This window comes from Diceros bicornis, chromosome 15 (genome assembly GCF_020826845.1).
Source record: "Diceros bicornis minor isolate mBicDic1 chromosome 15, mDicBic1.mat.cur, whole genome shotgun sequence".
In the NCBI taxonomy this organism is placed as follows: Eukaryota; Metazoa; Chordata; class Mammalia; order Perissodactyla; family Rhinocerotidae; genus Diceros; species Diceros bicornis.
Window position 1 is genome coordinate 40115442 of NC_080754.1, and position 21947 is coordinate 40137388.

Below are 21947 nucleotides of genomic sequence, written 5' to 3' on the forward strand. Positions count from 1 at the left end.
AAAGAAGAACAAAGCTGAAGGTATTATGCTCCCTGATTTCAAACTATACTATAAAGCTATGATAATCAAAACAGTATGGTCCGGACATGAAAACAGACACACAGATCAACGGAATAGAATAGAGAGCTCAGAAATAAACCCATGCATATATGGTCAATTAAACTACAACAAAGGAGGCAAGAAAACACAATGGAGAAAAGACAGTCTTTTCAATAAATGGTGCTGGGAGAACTGGACAGCTACATGCAAAAGAATGAAACTGGACCATTATCTTATACCATACACAAAAATCAACTCAAAATGGATTAAAGACTTGAATGTAAGACCTGAAACCATAAAAATCCTAGAAGAAAATACAAGCAGTCGGCTGTTTGACACTGGTCTTAGAAATATTTTTTTGGACCCATCTCCTCAGGTAAGGGCAACAAAAGCAAAAATAAACAAACGGGATTACATCAAACTAAAAAGCTTTTGCACAGTGAAAGAAACCATCAAAAAAATGAAAAGGCAACCTACTGAATGGGAGAAGATATTTGCAAATCATATTTCCAATATGGGTTTATTATCCAAAATATATAAAGAACTTACACAACTTAATATCAAAAAAACAAACAACCCAATTAAAAAATGTGCAGAAGACTTGAATAGACATTTTTCCAAACAAGATAGATATACAGATGGCCAACAGGCACATGAAAAGATGCTCAACATCACTAATCATCAGGGAAATGCAAATCAAAACTACAATGAGATATCACCTCACACCTGTCAGAATGGCTATTATCAAAAAGACAAGAAATAACAAGTGTTGGGAAGGATGTGGAGAAAAGGGAATCCTCATACCCTGTTGGTAGGAATGTAAACTGGTGCAGCCACTATGAAAAACAGTATGGAGGTTCCTCAAAAAATTAAAAATAGAACTACCATATGATCCAGCTATTCTACTTCTGGGTATTTATCCAAAGAAAACGAAAACACTAATTCCAAAGGATATATGCATCCTCTATGTTCACTGCAGCATTATTTACGATAGCCAAGATATGGAAGCAATCGAAGTGCCCATCAATAGATGAATGGATAAAGAAGATGTGGTATATATATACCATGGAATATTACTCAGCCATAAAAAAGAATGAAATCTTGCCGTTTGCTACAACGTGGATGGATCTAGAGGGTATTATGCTAAGTGTAATAAGTCAGACAGAGAAAGACAAATACCATATGATTACACTTATATATGGAATCTAAAAAACAAAACAAATGAACAAACAAAAAAACCCAGAAATAGACTCATAGATACAGGAAACAACCTGGTGGTTACCAGAAGGGAGAAGGGTTAGAGGGATGGGCAAACTACGTGAAAGGGATTAAGAGGTACTAATTTCCAGTTATAAAATAAATAAGTCATGAGGATATAATACACAGCATCGGGAATATAGTCAATAATCTTGTAGTAACCTTGTATGCTGACAGATGATTACTAGACTTATTGTGATCATTTCATAGTGTATATAAATATCGAATCACTATGATATACACTTGAAACTAATAGGATATTGTACATCAATTATACTTCAATAAAATATATAAATAAATAAATAAATATAAAAAGAGAAAAAGAACAGAAAAAAAGATTGGTAAAATTGATTTGACATTAAAACATATAAAACTTTTGTAAAAAAAAATGTGTTGGCTGGAGCAATTTAAAATATCAAATAACCAAGACAAGAGAAAAACAAATATGGAAATATTGACTCGCTTTTTATCCAAACAATATTCTGTTTCACTTGTAAATCTACGTCCTAACAGGCAAATGCCATTTCTGAGCACGACTTCATCATCTGTTCTTATCAACTACTATATATTTTTTTTAAAATTATTTATTTATTTATTTATTTTTTCCCCATAGCCCCAGTAGATAGTTCTATGTCACAGCTGCACATCCTTCTAGTTGCTGTATGTGGGACGTGGCCTCAGCATGGCCGGAGAAGAAGTGCGTCGGTGCGCGCCCGGGATCAGAACTGGGGAACCCGGTTCGGGGCCACTGCAGCGGAGCCCGTGCACTCAACCGCTTGCGCCACCGGCCGGCCCCTCAACTACTATATTTTTTTGACAAAGTTATTTTTACTTTAGTAGTAAGACATAATGCAATTTATTCAGTGATAAAACCACTATACCTAAGCCAGAGTCAGTATAAATTGCTACCAGAAAATTCTGAGAGAATCTCAATTTTAGAGGAATCACCAAGAAAGCACAAGATATGAGCAACATAACTAAAAAAAAGTCTCATGTGTAAGCTAAGACAACCAGATCTCACAGCATTATTGATTTTTCCTTTGAATATCAACTGTATAAAGTCCAAAATCTGGGCTACATTTCACATTTGCTTTCCCGTGTTCTGATCAACCACGGATCTTCCCAAGTACGATTTAAATACATCTTATCACGTTCCTATGTTTTCTGATTCATTTACCTGATTTTCAAGATTGGCTGACAAAATCATACTTGAAAAGCAATACATGAATTTATTTCACCAGCATAAAAGCAACTAATTCAAGGAAGATGACAAATATTCAACTAGAGAATATAGTTTTCACAAGTAGTGGGCAGATCATAGTTTATAATCATAGACTAGTTGTACATGAAAATCACAAGCCTGAGATACAATAGTATATATTCAAATTCTGATTCAAAAAGCATTGCTGTACACTCTTCTAGGCCACAAAATAGTAAATACGAACTGCATATAAACAGTATAGCTCATGTGGAGTGTGGTCTTCATTCTCCCACATAGCTTGAGTTGACAAAGATGACTCAAAATCTTCCCCTCAAAACCAACTTTTAGTAGATAAATATTGTAGTTCAATAAGGAATTGAAATACCTTATTTCAGTAAGTCAGCAGTAATTAAAATGTGGCTTGTCCCTTATCTGAATTCTCTCTTGATAATGTCTCTTTCTTTCTGTCACCACCTGCAAAATATTAACAAGTCTTAATTTTGGGGAGTCATTCGTTAAGTCAGTGTTTAAATTGGTAATCATGTATGAGACCCTGCATCCCCAGCTGCTACAGCACCCTGCAGACAGGGCAAGGAAGGTAACAGTTTTATTCTGAGCAGGGGGCAAAGACAATGAGGCACTTCACAGCTACATTGTAACTAGACCCTGCATCAGTTTATTAAGGAAACAATTAGATATTACAGTATCTTAATTAAACAATACTAGAGAAGAGCTGCTCTTACGTCAGAAACTGGAATTCCTGGCACCCATTTTCTCAGAAGCCAGTCTATCCTTTGCCTTGTCTTTTGAAAAAGACCAGCCTGTGTACTGGTTGGTCTCTCCTATGTTACAAAGAGCATACAATTTCCCTCCCTAAAGTATTTTAGAGAGGAAAATGTTAATTCATGTCAGAGTTGGAATAAAAAGCCATTTGATTTCTAACAGTCATCCCTACCATTGGAAGAGACCAGTTAGAAATTCATTTTATTAATTCTGCCTAAATACAGATATTATTGTACCAAATCTTAGAACAAAGTAGCCTGCACTTAAGAAAGAGGTTCATCTCAGTTTTTCTACTATGTGGTAGTGTTGTTTCTCTTCTTGTGTTTTACTCTGCTAGCTTTATTACAAATACTAAGACATGATAGAGTTTCTGCAATGTTAGCACAGAGCTAAATAAGAAGGTTAAAAAAATCCTAGCTATAATTTTTATGTGTATCAACTAGAAAAACATTACCCTCTTTCAAAATTATTATAAAATATTGACACTTTCAAGGGTCAATTCCTCCTTCTCCACCAGCATTTGAAATGGATCTCTCATGAACTTTTTGATGACTTTCAGCATATCTACTGGCACTGAGGCAGAAAGCAACACAACCTCAAAAAAGAGACAATGAGTAATTATGTTGACACATCAAGTAAGCAGATACAACAATTTTTATAATAATACTTAGAGAAATAATGTTTGAGACCAAGCGTCCCTGTCTTACTATAGAAATGAGCTAGACGGAGATTGTAGGAAACAATTGCTTTCAGCAGGGGAAAGGACAATATAGCACTTCACAGCTATATTGTAACAATTAGCCCAACCTGCCAGCTACAGAAAAATCATGTGCATATCTGAGTCCTTGTATCTAATTTCTAGTAAATCTCATAGATTTGACCTTTAATCTCTTGGTTCAACATTTTTATCTGCTTCATCCAAAACAAGCATCTTAATCCATTTTGAAAAGTAAAAAAAAAAGTCTTACTTAAGTGTGGGTTGTGCACAGAGACTTCCTTCCAGAGACTACAGATGGAAGGGAAGGGGGAAAGAGTAACTTTACCTGGAGAAACCTGACAAACACCTCAGCCAGATGATCAAGGTCAACATTAACAGTCATAACCCTTGATACAATGAGATGAAAACGGCACTTTAGCTCTATGGTCTTCCTCCCAAAAAACCCATAACCCTAGTCTAACCTTGAGAAAAACATCAGATAATTCCAGTACAAGGGCATCCTACTACATACCTGACCAATACTCCTCAACACTGTCAAGGTCATCAAAAACAAGGAAAATTTGAGAAACTATCACAGACAAGAGGAACTTAAGGAGACATGACAATTAAATGTGACATAGTATCCTTAGTAGGATCCTGGACCAGAGAAAGGACATTATGTAAAAACCAAGGAAATTACAATAAATTCTGAACTTTAGTTCATAATAATGTATCAAACGATTAATAATTAATCGTTTGTTAATTTTAACAAATGTAGCATACTAATGTAAGATGTTAATAATATGGGAAACTGGGTTAAAGGTATATGGGAACTCTCTGAACTATCTTCTCAATTTCTCGATAAATCTAAAACTATTCCAAAAAAATAAAGCCTATTAAAGAAAAATCTTTGTATCGCTCTAGATATTCATGCACAGCAATGGGCTGAAACAATTAGGCTAATTCTTTTTCCTCCCATACCCCAAATATCACTGGTTTAAAAAATGCCCTAGGAAAAATATGGCAATACTTACAAAGATATCTCCTACTTAACACATCAAATGTTTTCCCCGGAGTACCCATAAGTGTATGTGCTGTGAAGGCCTGCATTTTTTCATTTCACTTTGAACGTTGATTCCACAATGCAGGCATGACAAGTTGCTCCCATATAGTATTCAAGTGCCAGAATTACCTTTTGGACGTAAAAGTCAAAAGCTTAAATTATTATGGTATAGAAATACAGGCTCCATGAAACAACTTCTGGAGTGCGTGGCTAAACAGTGAACTCTTCATATTTAATTTAAAATTCTGCTTTGCAAATAGCTTCTATGCAGCACAACACAGAATCACTTCTAAGCTTACAACGCAGACTAATTAAACTGTTTCATGATAAAATCTCCTAGAGTGTCTCATTTTTAATTAGATTTTTATGCTTTTACAAACTTGGGATCCTCAGTTTCCTAGAAATACCAGCTATATAATTAAAGAAACAAAACAAACACTTCCTACATTATTTTTCTCTGTGTAAGCTGTGTAAGTAGTGAAACACCTCTGCATTTACAGCTCCAAGGCAAATTGCTCAGATATGTATTCACTGATTATCATTCACTTTAAAAATAAATCTTTTCTGGGCCAGCCCCGGTGGCCTAGTGGTTAAGTTCAGTGTACTCTGCTTTGGCAGCTAGGGTTCTGTTCCCAGGTGTGGACCTACACCACTTGTCTGTTAGTGGCCATGGTGTGGCAGAGGCTCACATAAAAGAAAATGGATGTTAGCTCAGGGTGAATCTTCCTCAGCAAAAAATAAATAAATAAATCTTTCCAATAGGAAACTGTGACATTAAGCCTTGATTTAATAAAGCCTACAGTTTTGTTAAGAAAATCTTTATATCATAGCTAATAATAGCAGTGACCTTTGAAAACAGATAGTATGCAACAGATGTATCACAAATGACAAAGATTCCCAACTAATTACAGATCACTGCAGTTTTCATGTTGCAAAACTGCATTTAGGGGGCCAGTCCCATGGCCTAGTGGTTAAGTTCGGCATGATCTACTTCAGCCGCCCAGGTTCAGTTCTCAGGCACGGACCTACACCACTTGTCAGTGGCCACGCTGTGGTGGCGATCCACATACAAAATAGAGGAAGACTGGCACAGATGTTAACTTAGGGCAAATCTTCCTCAGCAAAACAAACAAACAAACAAAAAACCCCGAAAAACCCTGCATTTAAACTTAACAACAATAACACAAAGGGCATGGATCCCGTCTACCCTGAAAACAAGAAAGCTTCAGTTTCTCAGTCTGTTGAGATATATAGCCCTGCAAACCATATCTGCAAACCTAGGTCCTGTTTAATTTAAAACAAAAACTCTATGTATGCATGGACAGTAATTAGAAAGGAGCTTTTGAATGCACCACTTTATACTAAGTGTTAAGCTATTCTTTACTTTTGTAAAACCTGAAGTATCTCGGAATTTCTGTCTTCCTAGCAGCAGCCCTTAACCAATGACTGATGATGGACATGTAAATACACCAGCTTGCTGGTGCTCTGGTAAGGACAACACCAAGGGTTGACTACACTGATTTGAGAGTTGTCCGTGGGATTGAGCCACCTCCAGCTAGCAGGCTTGATAGTGCAGCTTGCACAGCCTCCTGAAATAATGCACTGAGAACACAACATCACTTCTGTGGTATTTCTTCCAAAAATGTATAGCCTGAACCTATTCATGAAGAAGCACCAGAAAAAAACAAATCAAGGAATAGTTTACAAAGAAATTGGCTGACATTCCCAATGATTGTCACCATTCTCTACTAATGTGTTTTTAATGCCAAGTAGAGCTCTCTGTTATGGATGCAGTTAGGAATATCAAAAATAACTTCATCATTTAACCTTATTAGAGCCATGAAAGACAAAGACTGAGGAACTGTTCCAGAATGAGGGACACCAAAGAGACATGGCAACTAAATCCAACATGCGATCCTGGATTAGATTCTGGACCAGTAAAAAACACATTTGTCTTTTTTTGGTAAAATGTACATTAGTTGGACAACTGGCAAAATCTGAATAAGATCTACAGATTAGACAATAATATTGCATCAAAGTTAATTTCTTGATTTTTATGACTGTACTATGATGTAAGAGAATGCCCTTATTTCTAGAAAGCACACACTGAAATATTTAGGGGTAAAGAGGCAGTAACCCACTGCCAAATGTTTCAGAAAAATATTATGTGAGTATGTGTGTGCTTGTGTGTATACAGAGGATAAAATAAATGTGGTGTTAATAGTAACATATGAGGAATCTAGGTGAAGAATATTGGAATTCTTTGTCCACTTTTGTAGCTTTTCTATAAGTGCAAAATAATCTCAAATTAAAAGTTATTTAAAAATTCAAAATAAGAACATCAAGCCTACCAACATTTATAACTTACAGAAGAGAAAAAACAGAGATCTTAAACTGGTAGCTTGTTTGTTTTCTTTGTTCCTCAGTGTTTTAAATCTAAATTAGATGCTTTCTCAGGAAATTTCACATGAAAATCCAAATTTCCAGCCTCATTTGAAAAATCAGAAGATTGCAACCCTAACCCTCATCCTCTGGCGGCATGAACTAACAAGCGGCTGCCCACTTTAGATGGGCATATGCATTGTGCTTCACAGAATCTCACCTTTCCCAGTTTTACTCATACCTGGCCCTTCTTACTCACTTATGTTACTGGGCCAGCCCCTCGTAGGCATTCGAGTGTGAGGCTTTTGATTTATCCAAGAGCTCCGCCAAATTTATGGAATTCAGTCTGAAGCTCATATCTAAGCCAATTACTAATTTAAAAAAATAGGAAAGTAAGAGTAAACAGTTTGTTCAGGCCCAAGAATCTCTTGTGGGAAATATGTAGATATGTTTTCATTTACTATAGGAAGATAAAGATGACACAATGAGCATTCAATGAGTATTTATTCAATGAATTGGGAAATTAACAATCTTAAATATAAAAGAGATAAACAGATTGTCTATTATTTTTTTGCTCCAAAGGTCTGTTTTTGTGTCTGTTATTTTTTCTTTTGCTACAAAGGTCAAAATTAGCCTGAGTAAAAATTATGAGGGTTATTTGGGAGAGCACATATTTTGGTTCAATGTAGAGGGAAGAACTTTCTAATGGAGAGCTGACAAACTGTGCTAGGCTACTTCATAAGGTAATGGATTTCCAGTTTTCCGAGGTGTTAAGAGGCTGCGCAACAATTTAGTGGGGATGCTAAGGGGTAGGGTGGGGGGGGTGCAATACATGCATGTGGCAGCCAGGATGAATCCGTGTGATGGTCCTTCCTATGCTCAGATCTACGGTACTATGAGGTGCCGAGGTCTCTGGTACACAAATATTCAATCACAGGACGGTGAAGAGGAGATAACTCAACAATACGCCATGGGGACTCAAGGGCATCTGAGTCTCCAGGGTGTGGTTTAGGAGAAGCCATGAGCCGGCCCGCCAGAGGCCCCCGCAGCAGAGGTCTATCTCTAGTCCCAGTGTCCAAGGAAGTTTAAGCAGGTACAGAGGACACAGCAAGGGGGACCATGAGGAGGAGCGAGCAAAATAAATTGGAAGGGATCAGCACAGGATGTGGGAAGACCTAGTGTATGGATGAAAGAGCCCCAATTCTACAAGTTAGGGGAATAATTAAGTTATATTTAGCCTTTATGGGCGCATCCATGACGTGTGGAAAGCTCTACTTGGTAATAAAACACATCAGCAGAAAATGGTGTCAAAGAAAAAAAGCAGGTTTCAATGAGTCTTCAAAAAAACTTGATAATCAGAAGAAACAGAAAAGCATTCTGTACCTTGTGTCATGTCTGAACTTTGAAAGCACTGGTCCCAGCTTTCTCTTTGAGGATGAGACCTAGAGTTGCCTGGTAGAAAACTTCCCCAGTTGAGGCCCTCTGAGGGGAAATTGATCATTGTGATGCTGAAAGATATGTGTCTGCTCATTTCCAGCCTCCAACTCTGGGTGCCTGACAGGTAGAGTAAGAAGTCATTGTGGTGTGCAGTCTGACAGTCTAGGAAGAGGAAGCCCAGCACAGTCCCTAATGAATGGGAAAAATATCATTTTCAGGAAAAATGCTTATAGGGCATGTGCTCTACTAAACTACTATGGACATGAGGACTCAAAACTGAATTTGACATGACAAGGAGGTCGCAGAGTAGTGGGGTTGAAACTGATTGGCTCATGTTAGGAGAGCACTAAGTGCTAAGTAACAAGTAACAAGCCCTTGTCACTTGTCTCTCAGAACACTCTCACGAAATAGAAAGACTGTACACAGCAGGCAGGATTGCTACACTGGGAGGGGATTGGATTAGATGACCTCAAAGGAGCTTCTTTCCAAATTTAAGATTTGAATTTTACACACTGATAAAAGAAATGTACAGGATAACCCAAGGCCACCCCAATAAATAAGACCAAAAGTAACACCAGCTGTTTGAACCTGAAACAGATGCATTTATTTTTTAATAACCAGATAATAAGGACTTGCTAGCTACTAGCCACTGTAGGACATGGCAGGGGAACAAAAGAAAGTCCCTCCCCTCACAGAGCTTATCTGCTAGTGAGGGAGACAGACAGCAAATAAGTAAACCAAAAATTTCATGTCAGGTGCTATGAAGAAAAATCAATCTGGCTAAGGGAATGGAGAATAAGGGGTTCTATTTCAAATGGGTAGCCAGGAAAGAAATTGCTGAGTTGGTGACAACTGAGCAGAGATAAAGTGAGAGAGAGAACTCTAATTTAGGTTCAATTCCTGGATGTGGAAAAAAAATAATTAAGTAAATCTCTCTTTAAAACACCCTTACTAGGAATTTCCAATAAACTCAATACTATATTTTTATGTATCAAATTTAAGAAGGGGAAAAGTCAATGTTATACATTTCATCAAGGAATGATGTCATTTCAGAAACTGTCACCATGGTTCTCCATTATTTCCGTGAATTCTAGATCTTTTTTTTTGCTGAGGAAGATTTGCCCTGAGTTAAAATCTGTTGCCAATCTTCCTCCTTTTGCTTGAGGAAGATTCGGCCTGAGCTAATATCTGTGCCAGTCTTCCTCTATTTTGTATGTGGGTCACCACCACAGCACAGCTGCCATCGAGTGGTATAGGTCTGTTCCCGAGAAATTAACACAGGCCGCAGAGGCAGAGCACACTGAACTGAACCACTAGGCCACAGGGCTGGCCCCCCTGAATTCTAGACCTTACTCAGCATAATTATGTATCTTTGTCACCTATACCTATATAATTAATTTCATGACCCCATGCCCATTTCAGAAATATGCCAATATGAAAACTTTCAATGATTCCTCACAAATTCAAGTTCACAAATTTTTTTTAATTTTATTCATTTTTTCTCCCACAGCCCCAGTAGATAGTTGTATGTCATAGCTGCACTTCCTTCTAGTTGCTGTATGTGGGACGCGGCCTCAGCATGGCTGGAGAAGCAGTGCGTCAGTGCGCGCCCGGGATCAGAACCTGGGCCGCCAGCAGGGGAGCACACGCACTTAACTGCTAAGCCACGGGGCTGGGCCCAAGTTCACAAATTTAATAATTTAAAAGAAACAGATCAATTCCTTGAAAAACACCAACTACTGAAAATAAACTAATATGAAATTGATAATCTGAATAGTTCTATAACCATTAAAAAATGAATTTGTAATTAAAAAGCTCCCCAAAAAGAAACCTTCAGGCCCAGATGCTTTCACTGAAGAATTCTACCAAACACTTAAAGAATTAACATCAATTTTATACAATCTCTTCCAGAAAATAGAAGAGGAGGAAACACTTCCCAACTCATTTTATGAGGCCAGTATAACTCTGGCACCAAATATAGACAAAGACAATACAAAAAAAAAAAAGAAAACTAGAGCCCAATATCTCGCAACAAGTGTTGACAAGGATGCGGAGAAATTGGAATCCTCTTCCATTGCTGATGAGAATGTAAAATAGTGCAGCCACTTTGGAAAACAGTTTGGCAGTTCCTCAAAAACCTAAACAGAGTTACATATAGTAACTATATGACTGGCAATTCCATTTCTACACATATACCTAAAAAAACTGAAACCATATGCCCATACAAAAACTTGCAAACAAGTATTCATAGAAGCAATATTCATAATGGCCCCAAATGAAAACACAACACAAATGCCCATCAACCGAGAAATGGATAAACAAAATGTAGTATATCCATACAACGGAATATTATTCAGCCATAAAAAGGAATGAAATACTCATACATGCTACAACGTGGATAAATCTGAAAACATTATGCCAAGTGAAAGAAGCCAGGCAAAAAGATCACATACTGTATGATTCCATTTATATTAAGTGTCCAGAACAGGCAAATCCATAGAGACAGAAAGTAGATTAGCAGTCACCAGAGGCAGAGGGAAGGGGAGAATGGGGAGTGGCTGCCAACGGGTATGAGGTTTCTTCTTGGGCTGATGAAAATGTTCTGGAAATAGATAGTGATGATGTTTGAACCTTGTGAATATACTGAAAAGCACTAAATTGTACATTGTGGGGTAACTTTTATGGTAGGTGAATTATATCTCAATAAGAAACAATTTTTTAAAAAAGAAGAGAGAAATATGAAAACCACTTAGGAGGTTAAAGCATTAGACCGAGCAAGAGCTGATGGTGGTTTTGACTTAAGGGTGTGGCGGTGTTCGGCAGAAAAGAAGTAATTAGATTAAAAAATATGTAGGCAATAGAATTAATGCTTAGATGTGGGTGGAACAAGATGGGGAGAGGGAGAGGGGGAGATGTTCAAAGACTCCCAGATTTCTGGCATTAACCTTATGAGCAATGGTGTTATAATCTACTGAGTTACGACAGTCTGCAGGAAAAGCAGGACTAGCACAGGACTGTGAGTTCCATTTCAAACATATTGAGTTTGAGGTACCTATAGCACACCATGTGAAGATGTCGAGTAGGCAGTTGAATACACACGTATGATGCTCAGAAGAAAATCTGAGTTAGAGATAGAAATTTGGGGGTTTTCAAAAAAGCTATAGGAGTAGATGAGATCCAGAGTGCATGGTGAGAAGATCCCACTTCCAACATAAAGTGTTGAGGAATTTCAACATCTAAGGGTCTGGTAATCCAGCAAGACACTGAGAAAGAGAGGAGAGAAGAGTGAAAGGAAAACTAGACTTACTTACAAGGGGCTGTGAGAGCCAAGAGTAGAATTTATTTCCAAAAGGAGGGAGTGGCGTGATCTATGGAAGAGGTTGGCAACGTTCTTCTGTAAAGGGCCAGATAGTAAATATTTTAGGATTTGCAGGCTACAAAGTCTCTGTCACATATGGTCTTTGTTTTCCTTTTACAACTCTTTAAAAATGCAAAACCCGGGGCCAGCCCCTGGCGTAGTGTTTAAGTTCATGCATTCTGCTTCGGAGGCCCGGGTTCGCCGGTTCGGATCCTGGGAGCAGACCTACTTACCGCTCATCAAGCCATGTGGAGGCAGCGTTCCACATAGAAGAGCTACAACTCTACAACTATGATACACAAGTATGTACCGGGGCTTTGGAGAGAAAAAAGAAAAAGAGGAAGATTGGCAACAGATGTTAGCTGAGGGACAATCTTCCAAAAAAAAAAAAAAATATATATATATATATATATAAATGTAAAACCCATTCTTAACTCACAGGCCATACAAAAACAAGCTGAAGCTGGATTTGGTCCACATGCTCTAGTTTGCCAACACTGGTCTACAGTGTTAAATACTGCTAAGAGGTCAAGAGTCCATTGGATTTAGGGACAAGGAGTTATTGGTGACTTTATCAGGAACAGTTTCAGTGCAGGGGTGAGGACAGAAGCACAAGAGTGGGATGAGAAGAGAATGGGAAGTAAAGAAATAGAAACAGCAGGGCAGACAATTTTTAAAAATTGATTATAAATGGGAGAAGAAAGAGTGTTAGGCAGGGGGAAGAGTGGGGACTTATATAACTGTTCCCTGAAGAAAGGAGGGATTGCAGCATATTTAAATATTGGTGGGAAGGATTCAGTAAAGAGGGAGTGGTTAACCATGCAGGGGACAGAAGGGATAACTGATGGTAGAGATCCCTGAGATAGGGAGAAGGGAAGGATCCAGGGTACAGGCAAAGGGACTAGACTCGGATGGAAGCTGGATGGACGCAGATGAAGGTGGGTGGGCCGATTTGCTGGCAGGAAGCTCAGAAGCTCAGGTATTCTATTTTCTCAATAACACTGAGATCATTTGCTGAGAATGGCTTGTAAGGGATGTCAGAGTTCTGGAAAGAGTGAAGAGGATTTGAAACAGCAGTTGCATAAAGTGAAAGAATGAGGTGGCTAGGGAAACATAATGGGCTGGGTGTGCAGCGCGGAAAGCCCAGGTGAAGCTGACTTCCATGAAGTTTATTTTAGCACCAAGTCTTCCCAATGTACTTGTTTCTCCAGCTCTTCTAGAAGGCTTGCTGCAGGCACAAAGAAGACAAATAGTTGGATTCACCCACGGTGGCTGTTTCCTCTGGTGGATAATACCTAGTATTAATTGATAGCATTTATAAACCTCAGGGGTGGGGGAGTAGGTTTTTGTTAGTTATGATTTTACAAATAAACCAAGGCTCAGATATGTTAAGTGACTTGTTTACGATCACTTGCGTAATAAACAGTAGCTGCTAAGATTAGAACTTCAATCTTCATAATTCCACATTCTTTTCTAAGTGGTGGAAAAGTGTTTTAAGTTTTTTGAAGAAAAACTGGGAAAAGTTCCCAAGAGGAATTTTAGTGAATAGTCTGTAAGTGAACTACTTTAACACCGTAAATACTAAGGAAATAGGGGCTGGCCTGGTGGCGTAGTGGTTAAGTTTGCATGCTCCACTTTGGCAGCCTGGAGTTTGCAGGTTTGAATCCCAGGCATGGACCGACACACCCCTCCTCAAGCCATGCTGTGGTGGTGTCCCACATACAAAATAGAGGAAGATGGGCACAGATGTTAGCTCAGAGCCAATCTTCCTCAGCGAAAAAAAAAAAACCTAAGGAAATAAAACAATATACAAAGAAATACAAAACTCCTACAAGGCTTGACCTTTGAGTTTTAAAACATACTAAGTCTACCTCACTATAAACAGCCACTGACTGTAAACCCATTTTCTGGCTTTACTCATCACCACACAGTCATTGTCTCCCTTCTGGTGGCGGGTAATGTTTCTTCTGTTTAAAACACAATGAAAATGAATATCACATAAAATCATACACGAGGAGCAATGAATGAGACTGATACGTAAATATTTTATTATATTAAGCCCAGCTTGCAGATATTTGATTTAGTAAAATTGGTATATTACAGTCTAAAATACCTGCTTTGACTATTATTGAACAGTACGTTTTTTTCCACTGAAATTCAGATATGCATAAGATTGTTCATTGCTTGGCTTTTTTCAACTTAAAAATAAAAATTAAAAATTATTTATAGAATGATTTGTTATGCCAAAGATTCAAACTTACTAAAGGCCAAATTATAATGACTAATAACAAGTAAAATTAATTACTTTTGATGTCCCAGGCACTTGACAAAGATTTAATACAACCAGCTTATGAAATGGATACAATTATTACCATTTGTATTTTAAAGAAGAGGAAACTGAGGCCCAGAGAGATTATGTAGCTTGCCTACTGCCATGAAAGTGGTAGAACTAGGCTTTGAACCCAGATGTGTCTCACTCCAGAATTTGGGCTCTTAGCCTCTATACACTATACTGCCTTAATCTCTACCTTCACAGGGATGTATACATCTCCAGCAATACAGATGAATACAACCATGTCCACTGTCATCAAAGTCAAATGATATGTCACTGTATATTAACATATAAAACATACTTTCATCATCACAGAGTATATCAATATTCTTTGACGGTTTAGTACAGTTATTTCTTCCCCCCAAAATTAAGTAAATGCCACAGTGGAGAACTTGAATATAAACTAACTCTCCAGCCCTCTGAGAGATAAATTTGCTTTTGTTAACGAGATTCATTCCAACAATGAGAAAGAACTCCCCCGGAATCTTTCTTTGAATTGCACACCTGATGAGGCACAGCAGAACTGAAATGGGCTTTTCAGGCATAGGGACCCCATTACTTACCAGTTGCATAACCTTGGGCAAGTCCCTTTGTGTTTCTTTAGAACATGGATTACAACAACGCTGCCCACACAAGGAGAGCTGTGAAAGCACACTGCCAATCGTTAGGAAGTCTACAAATGTTATTCTTGCCTAGGGTTGCCAGATAAAAAAAACAGGACGCCCAATTAAATTTAAGGCAAATAATAATGTTTTATATTTAAATTTTACTTTACAGTCGGGGTATAACTGTACTAAAAAATTACTTGTTGTTTATCTGAAATTTAAATTTAACTAGCCTCCTCTATTTTTATTTCTAAATCTGCCAACCCTATTCTCGCCCCCATGGCGAGGGGAGCGTGGGCGGCAGGCCCAGCTCCACTCCCCCCATCCCGGAGAAACTGAGGCAAACAGCGCACTTAAAGATGAAAGCAGGGAGGGGGAACAGAAGCAAGGGCTGAGTGTAGGAGGACTCCCTATCGGAGATGGAACTGAAAGCAAAATCCTCTGTCAAGCAGATTCTTTCCTTTTGTTCCCCTCCTCCTCCTCGACTCTAGGTCCCTCCGCACCTCTCACCGCTCAGGCGGGCCAAACACCGCCCCTGGGCAGGAACGCCACCGCCCCTACACCCACCGTTACCTCGGCGGCGGCACCGGGCTCGGGAGAGACGCTCCCACCAGTTCCTCTCACTCGCCACCAGCAGCACCGACACCACAGAGGCCGCAGCCATGCCCCCAGGGCTCGGCTGCTTGTTGAAGAGCGGCTGCGTCTCAAACGTCACCCAAATCATCCCTCCATTCCGTATAGTAGTCTTTTGTCCTCCTCTGGCCACCGTCTAGGTCAGAACCAAGAAATAGGCCAATCCAAGAGAGGAATTCGGGAGGGGGCGTCGCCGCTAAAACCAATCAAAGAACAGAGCAGTGCGTCATGGCGGCGATTGGCCAATCGGGCCGCGTGCCCGCGGGGGGCGTGGCCCTTCCTCCGCCCCTTGGGTTCCGAGCCTAATACGGAGGGGGTCTGCTCTGTCCTGTCTCCTTAGGCCCCCTGGGTGCCAGATAGATGTGTCCTCCTGTGGTCTGTGGGTTTTTTTTCTCTCTGCAGGCTCCAGGACAAGGAATCCTCCATGACCTTTAGTCTTTAGAGCCTCTGAGGGGAAGTAGGGAGGGGAGCTGTCCTAGGATATAAAGGGGTGTGGGATAAGAAGAATACAAAAATTTATGTTTTCAATAACGTGAAAAACATGTATTAAAAAATTATTCTCTTAATCATCTCAAAACAGAAATTACAGAAATTTTTAAGACAATGTTTTTGTAATGCTATTTTTAAAAACTGAGATTATAATTGACACAACATTGTGTTAAGTTTAAGGTGTACAACGTGTTGATTTGATACATTTACATATTGCAATATGATCAACATCACAGTGCTAGCTAACATCTCTATAATGTCACATAATTATTTCTTTTTTGTGATAAGAACATTTAAGATCTAGTCTCTTAGCAACTCGGAAGTATATAATACAGTATTGTTGACTATAATCAGTATGCCGTGCATTAGATCTCCAGAACTTATTTATCTTCTAGTTGCAAGTTTGTAGACTTTATTTTTTACAGCAGTTTTAGATTCATAGCAAAATTGAGAAAATACAGAGATTTCCCATATATCTTCTGCCCCCACATACGCATAGCCTCCCCCATTATCAACATCGCCCACCAAAGTGGTACATTTGTTACAGTTGATAACCTATATTGACACATCATAATCACTGAAAGTCCATAGTTTACATTAGGGTTCACTCTTGTGTACTTTTATGAGTTTGGAAAAATTTATAATGATATATGTCCACCATTATAATATCATAAAGAGTAGTTTTACTGCCCTAAATATCCTCTGTGCTCTGCGTATTCATTCCTCCCTCCTCCCATAACCCCTGGAAACCAATGATCTTTGTTGCTGTCTCTATAATTTTGCCTTTTCCATAATGTCATATAGTTTGGAATCATACAGTAAGCAGTCTTTTCAGATTTACTTCTTTCACTTAATAATTATAAGTTTCTGCCATGTCTTTTCATGGCTTGATAGCTCATATCTTTCTAGTGTTGAATAATATTCCATTGTTTGGATGTACAACAATTTACTTATTCATTCACCTTGGTTGCTTCCAAATTTTGGCAATTATGGATAAAATTGCTATGAACATCCATGTGCAGGTTTTTGTGTGGACCTAAGTTTTCAACTCTTTTGGATAAATACCGAGGAGCATGATTGCTGGATTGTATGGTAAGAGCACCGTTTGGTTTTGTAAGAATCTGTCAAACTATCTTCCAAAGTGGCTGTACCATTTTGCATTCCCACCAGCAATGAATGAGAATTCCTGTTGTTCCACATTCTCACCAGGATTTGGTGCTGTATTTTGGATTTTGGCCATTCTAATGGGTGTGTAGTGGTATGTCATTGTCACTTTAATTTACATTTCCCTGATGACATATGATGTGGAGCATCTTTTCAACATGCTTATTTGCCATCTGTATATCTTCTTTGGTGAGGTGTCTGTTAAGGTCTTTGGCCCATTTGTAAAATCAGGTTGTTTGTTTTCTTACTGTTGAGTTTTAAGAGGTCTTTGTATATTTTAGATAACAGTTCTTTAGCAAATATGTCTTTTGTAAATATTTTCTCCCAGTCTTTAACTTCTCTTTTTATTCTCTTGATAGTCTCCTTCACATCACAGAAAATCTTAATTTTATTGAAGTCCAGCTTATCAATTCTTTCTTTCATGGATCATTCCTTTGGTGTTGTACCTAAAAAGTCTTCACCAAACCCAAGGTCATCAAGATTTGCTCATATATTATCTTCAGGAGTTTTATAGTTTTATGTTTTACATTTAGGTCTGTGATCCATTTTGAGTTAATTTTTGGGAAGGGTATAAAGTCTGTGTCTAGAGTCATTATTTAGCATGCGGGTGTCTAGTTGTTCCAGCACCATTTGTTGAAAAGACTATCTTTGCTCCATTGTATTGCCTTTGCTCCTTTGTCAAAGTTCAGTTAACTGTATTTATGTGGGTCTGTTTCTGGGTTCTATATTCTGTTCCATTGATCTATTTGTCTATTCATTTGCCAATACCACACTGTCTTGATTACTGTAGCTTTATACTAAGTCTTGAAGTTGGGTAGTGTGTCATTCTACCAACTTCGTTCCTCTTCAATTTTATGTGTTGGCTATTCTGGGTCTTTTGTCCCTCTGTGTAAACTTCAGAATCAGTTTTTCAATATCCACAAAAATAACTTGCTGTAATTTTGATTGGGATTGCATTGAATCTATAGATCAAGTTGGGAAGAACTGATACTCACTGTGAGAACGTGGTACAGCTCCTGGACGTAAAACTCACAAAAGTGTCCTCACCTCTCCATGACTGGATCCCCCTGGAGTTTTTAATCTCTCAGATTTTTCCACACTGAGCCTCCAGCAATTCATCAATTACAGTTCAGGTTTCCCTACTAGTTCCTGCAGAGGCTGCTACTTGTGGGTTTCTGTGAGTAAGTTGTGATTCTCTGTATTTGCCTGTTGGTATTTCCAATTTGGGGGTAGAGGTTTGCCCTGTGACCTCATGTCTCTTATGGACTAAGAGATGTTGATTTTTCAGTTTCTTCAGCCTTTTACTTGTTGTTAGTATGGAGTGGCAACTTCCAAGCTTCTTTCATGCTGAACTGGAAACTGGAAGTCCCAAAATATTTTAAAAATAAAAATAGATGAAGCACTGTATATTAGGGCCTGTAGATACTTGAAATCAGTGCTCAAAAGAAAATACAAAGTAAAAATAAATTAAATTTCCAATTAAAATTTTCTAATTTTTATTTATTTACTTTATTTACTTATTTATTTAATTTACTTACTTCTTTATTTATTTATGGAAGATTGGCCCTGAGCTAACATCTGTTGCCAATCTTCCTCTTTTTGTTTGAGGAAGATGGTTCCTGAGCTAACATGTGTGCCAATCTTCCTCTATTTTGTTTGTGGGACAATGCCACAGCATGGCTTGATGAGTGGCGTGTAGGTTCGCACTCTGGATCCAAACCCACAAACCCTGGGTCGCCAAAGCAGAGTGTGTGAACTTAACCACTATGCCACTGGGCCAGCCCCTAATTTTTTAATTAGAAATTAACAAAGTAATCCCAAGGAAAGAAGAAGGAAGGAATTAGAAAGCATAAAAGAAGAAATTCATAAATTAGAGAATATAAATGGGAATATTAATAAATATAATATTTTAAAAAGCAACAATAAAATAGATAGTTGGCTAGCCTATTCAACAATCAAAATACAAAATAAGGGGAAGTAATTACAGATACAGAAAAAAATTAGCAGAGTTGTATGGAATTACTTTACTCAATTCTATGCAATAAATTTGAAAACCTGGATGAAATTCCAAGACAACATAATTTATCAAAACATCCCAGGCAAGACAGAAATTCTAAGGAGACCAGTTACTACAGAAGAAATAGATGTTGTCAGACAACTGCATTTTCCACATCTCCATGCACAAAAGCACCAGGCCTATATTATTTCACAGGAGAATTCTACTGAGAAACTTTAACGAACAGATGATTTAGTTGCTATTGATTCTGTCCTGAGCACAGAAAAAGAAGGAAAGCTTCCAAATTCTATTTATGAAATAACACTGATAACAAAATCTAATAAAACACACATATATCATATACATGTACATACACACTGACCATGGAAAGTCTTATCCAGTAATCAAGTCAGCATGGTGTTGGTGAAGGAATAGACAAATAGATCAACTGAACAGAATAAAGTGCTCTGATACAAACCAAGGAGCAAAGGCAATTCAAGGAAAAAAAGATAGTTTTCAATAAGTGGTGCTGGAAAAAGTGGACAGCCACATGCAAAATAATGAATCTAGACACTAACCTTATGCCTTTTACAAAAATTATCTCAAAATAGATCATAGACCTAATTGTACAATACAAAACTATAAAACTTCTAGAAGAAAACCACAGGAGAAAATCTAGGTGAACTTGGGTTTGGCAATGACTTTTAGATACAACACCAAAAGCATGATTTATGAAAGATAAAACTGATAAACTGTTCTTCATTAAAATTAAAAACTTCTGCTCTGCAAAAGACATTGTTAAAAGAATGAAAAGACAAGCCACAGACCGGGAGAAAATACCCACAAATCACATATCTGGTAAAGCACTTGTGTCCAAAATATACAAAGAACTCCTAAAAACTCAACAATAGGAAAACAAACAACCTAATTAAAAAGTGGGCAGACACTTTACCAAAGAAGATGTACAGATAAGCATACAAAAAGTTGCTCACCATCATATGTCATTAGGTAATTGCAAATTTAAACTACTATGAGATATCGCTACATACCTATTAGAATAGCCAAAATCCAAAACGCTGACAACACCAAATGTTGGTTAGGATGTGGAGCAATAACAACTCTCATTCATTGCTAGTGGGAATGGAAACGGTTTTACAGGACAGTTTGTAGTTTCTTACAAAGGTAAACATGGTCTTACCACATAATCCAGCAATTGCATTCAAAGGTATTTACCTAAATGAGTTGAAAATACATGCCCACATAAAAACCTGTACATGAACGTCTACAGTAGCTTTACCCATAATTGCTCCCAACTGAAAACAATCAGATGTCCTTCAGTAGGTGAATGGATAAACAAACTGTGGTACCTCCAGACGACGGAATATTAGGAATAGTATTCAGCGATAAAATGAAACATGTTATAAAGCTGTAACAAGACATACAGGAACCTTAAATGCATATTGCTAAGTAAGAGCAGCCAGTCTGAAGATGCTACATACTGTATGATTCCAATGATAGGACGTTCTGGAAGAGGCAAAACTCTAGAGACAGTAAAAAGATCAGTGGTTGTTCCAAGTTTGAGGGGAGGGAAGGATGAATAGGTGGAGTGTAGGGGATTTTTAAGGCAGTGAAACTATTCTGCATGATACTGTAATGGTGGATACATCCATGACATTATGCATTAGTCAAAACCTATAGAACTATACAACAGAAAAAGTGAACCTTAATGTAAAATATAGACTTTACTTAATAATAATGTATCCCTATTGGCTCATCAATTGTAACATGTATCACACTAATGTAAGATGTTAATAGGAGAAACTGTTTTGAAGGAGAATGGGTATATGGGAATTCTCTGTACTTTCTGCTCAATTTTTCTGCAAGCCTAAAACTGCTCTAAAAAATAGTCTATTACTGAAAATAATACATGAAATAAAATTTTAAAATCCCCAGTGGTTTTGCCTGGAGGTGGTAGAATTATGATCAGTTCTCCAGCCTTCCTTTTTCCTACCTCTTCTTTACAGTTTTCTGTACTTTGCTAGTATCTTCTACAAAGAAAACACATTATTGTGACAATAGATTAACATTGAGAAAGGACATATATGGGAGAGGAGAGTGGAAGTGCAGAGGTAGAGGCAAGTGTGCTGCCCACCCCTCCCCACCCCCCTGTGTTGCATACTCACATGCAGCCCTCTGCCAGGGGGGCACCTGGTTTCAGGAAAAAGATAGCAGTGAATGACTGTCAGCACGGGGTGAGCTCAGGTGACTTTTTCACTTCTTGGGTTCACCTATCCAGTCAACTGTGCAGTAGGTGGTATGTCGTATGACTCCCTTAGACAAGGACCCCAGTCTGGTCCTTCACATTAGAGCAGCTGGGCTCCCAACTCAGCGAGGGTTATCCTAGCAGGCGGCACTGGGGGAAAGAGGCACCATCACAATGTTGAGGCAGGTCCAGGACCTCTGGAAAACGAGAGGCTTTGACTGAGGGATGTTCTCTCATTCCGGGCTTCA

At 38.3% G+C, this 21947-nt stretch overlaps 3 non-coding genes across 3 annotated transcripts; all 3 read right to left on the reverse strand.

Annotated features, from left to right (window-relative positions):
• Positions 1-2711: 2711 nt before the first annotated feature.
• Positions 2712-2848, reverse strand: LOC131415105 (small nucleolar RNA SNORA4). Its single transcript, XR_009222335.1, has one exon. It is a non-coding gene; the product is annotated as a small nucleolar RNA SNORA4 (small nucleolar RNA).
• A 190-nt stretch (positions 2849-3038) lies between these two features.
• Positions 3039-3169, reverse strand: LOC131415103 (small nucleolar RNA SNORA63). Its single transcript, XR_009222333.1, has one exon. It is a non-coding gene; the product is annotated as a small nucleolar RNA SNORA63 (small nucleolar RNA).
• Positions 3170-3505: 336 nt separating this feature from the next.
• LOC131415111 (small nucleolar RNA SNORA81) lies at positions 3506-3683 on the reverse strand. The gene has a single exon (XR_009222341.1). It is a non-coding gene; the product is annotated as a small nucleolar RNA SNORA81 (small nucleolar RNA).
• Positions 3684-21947: the final 18264 nt, after the last annotated feature.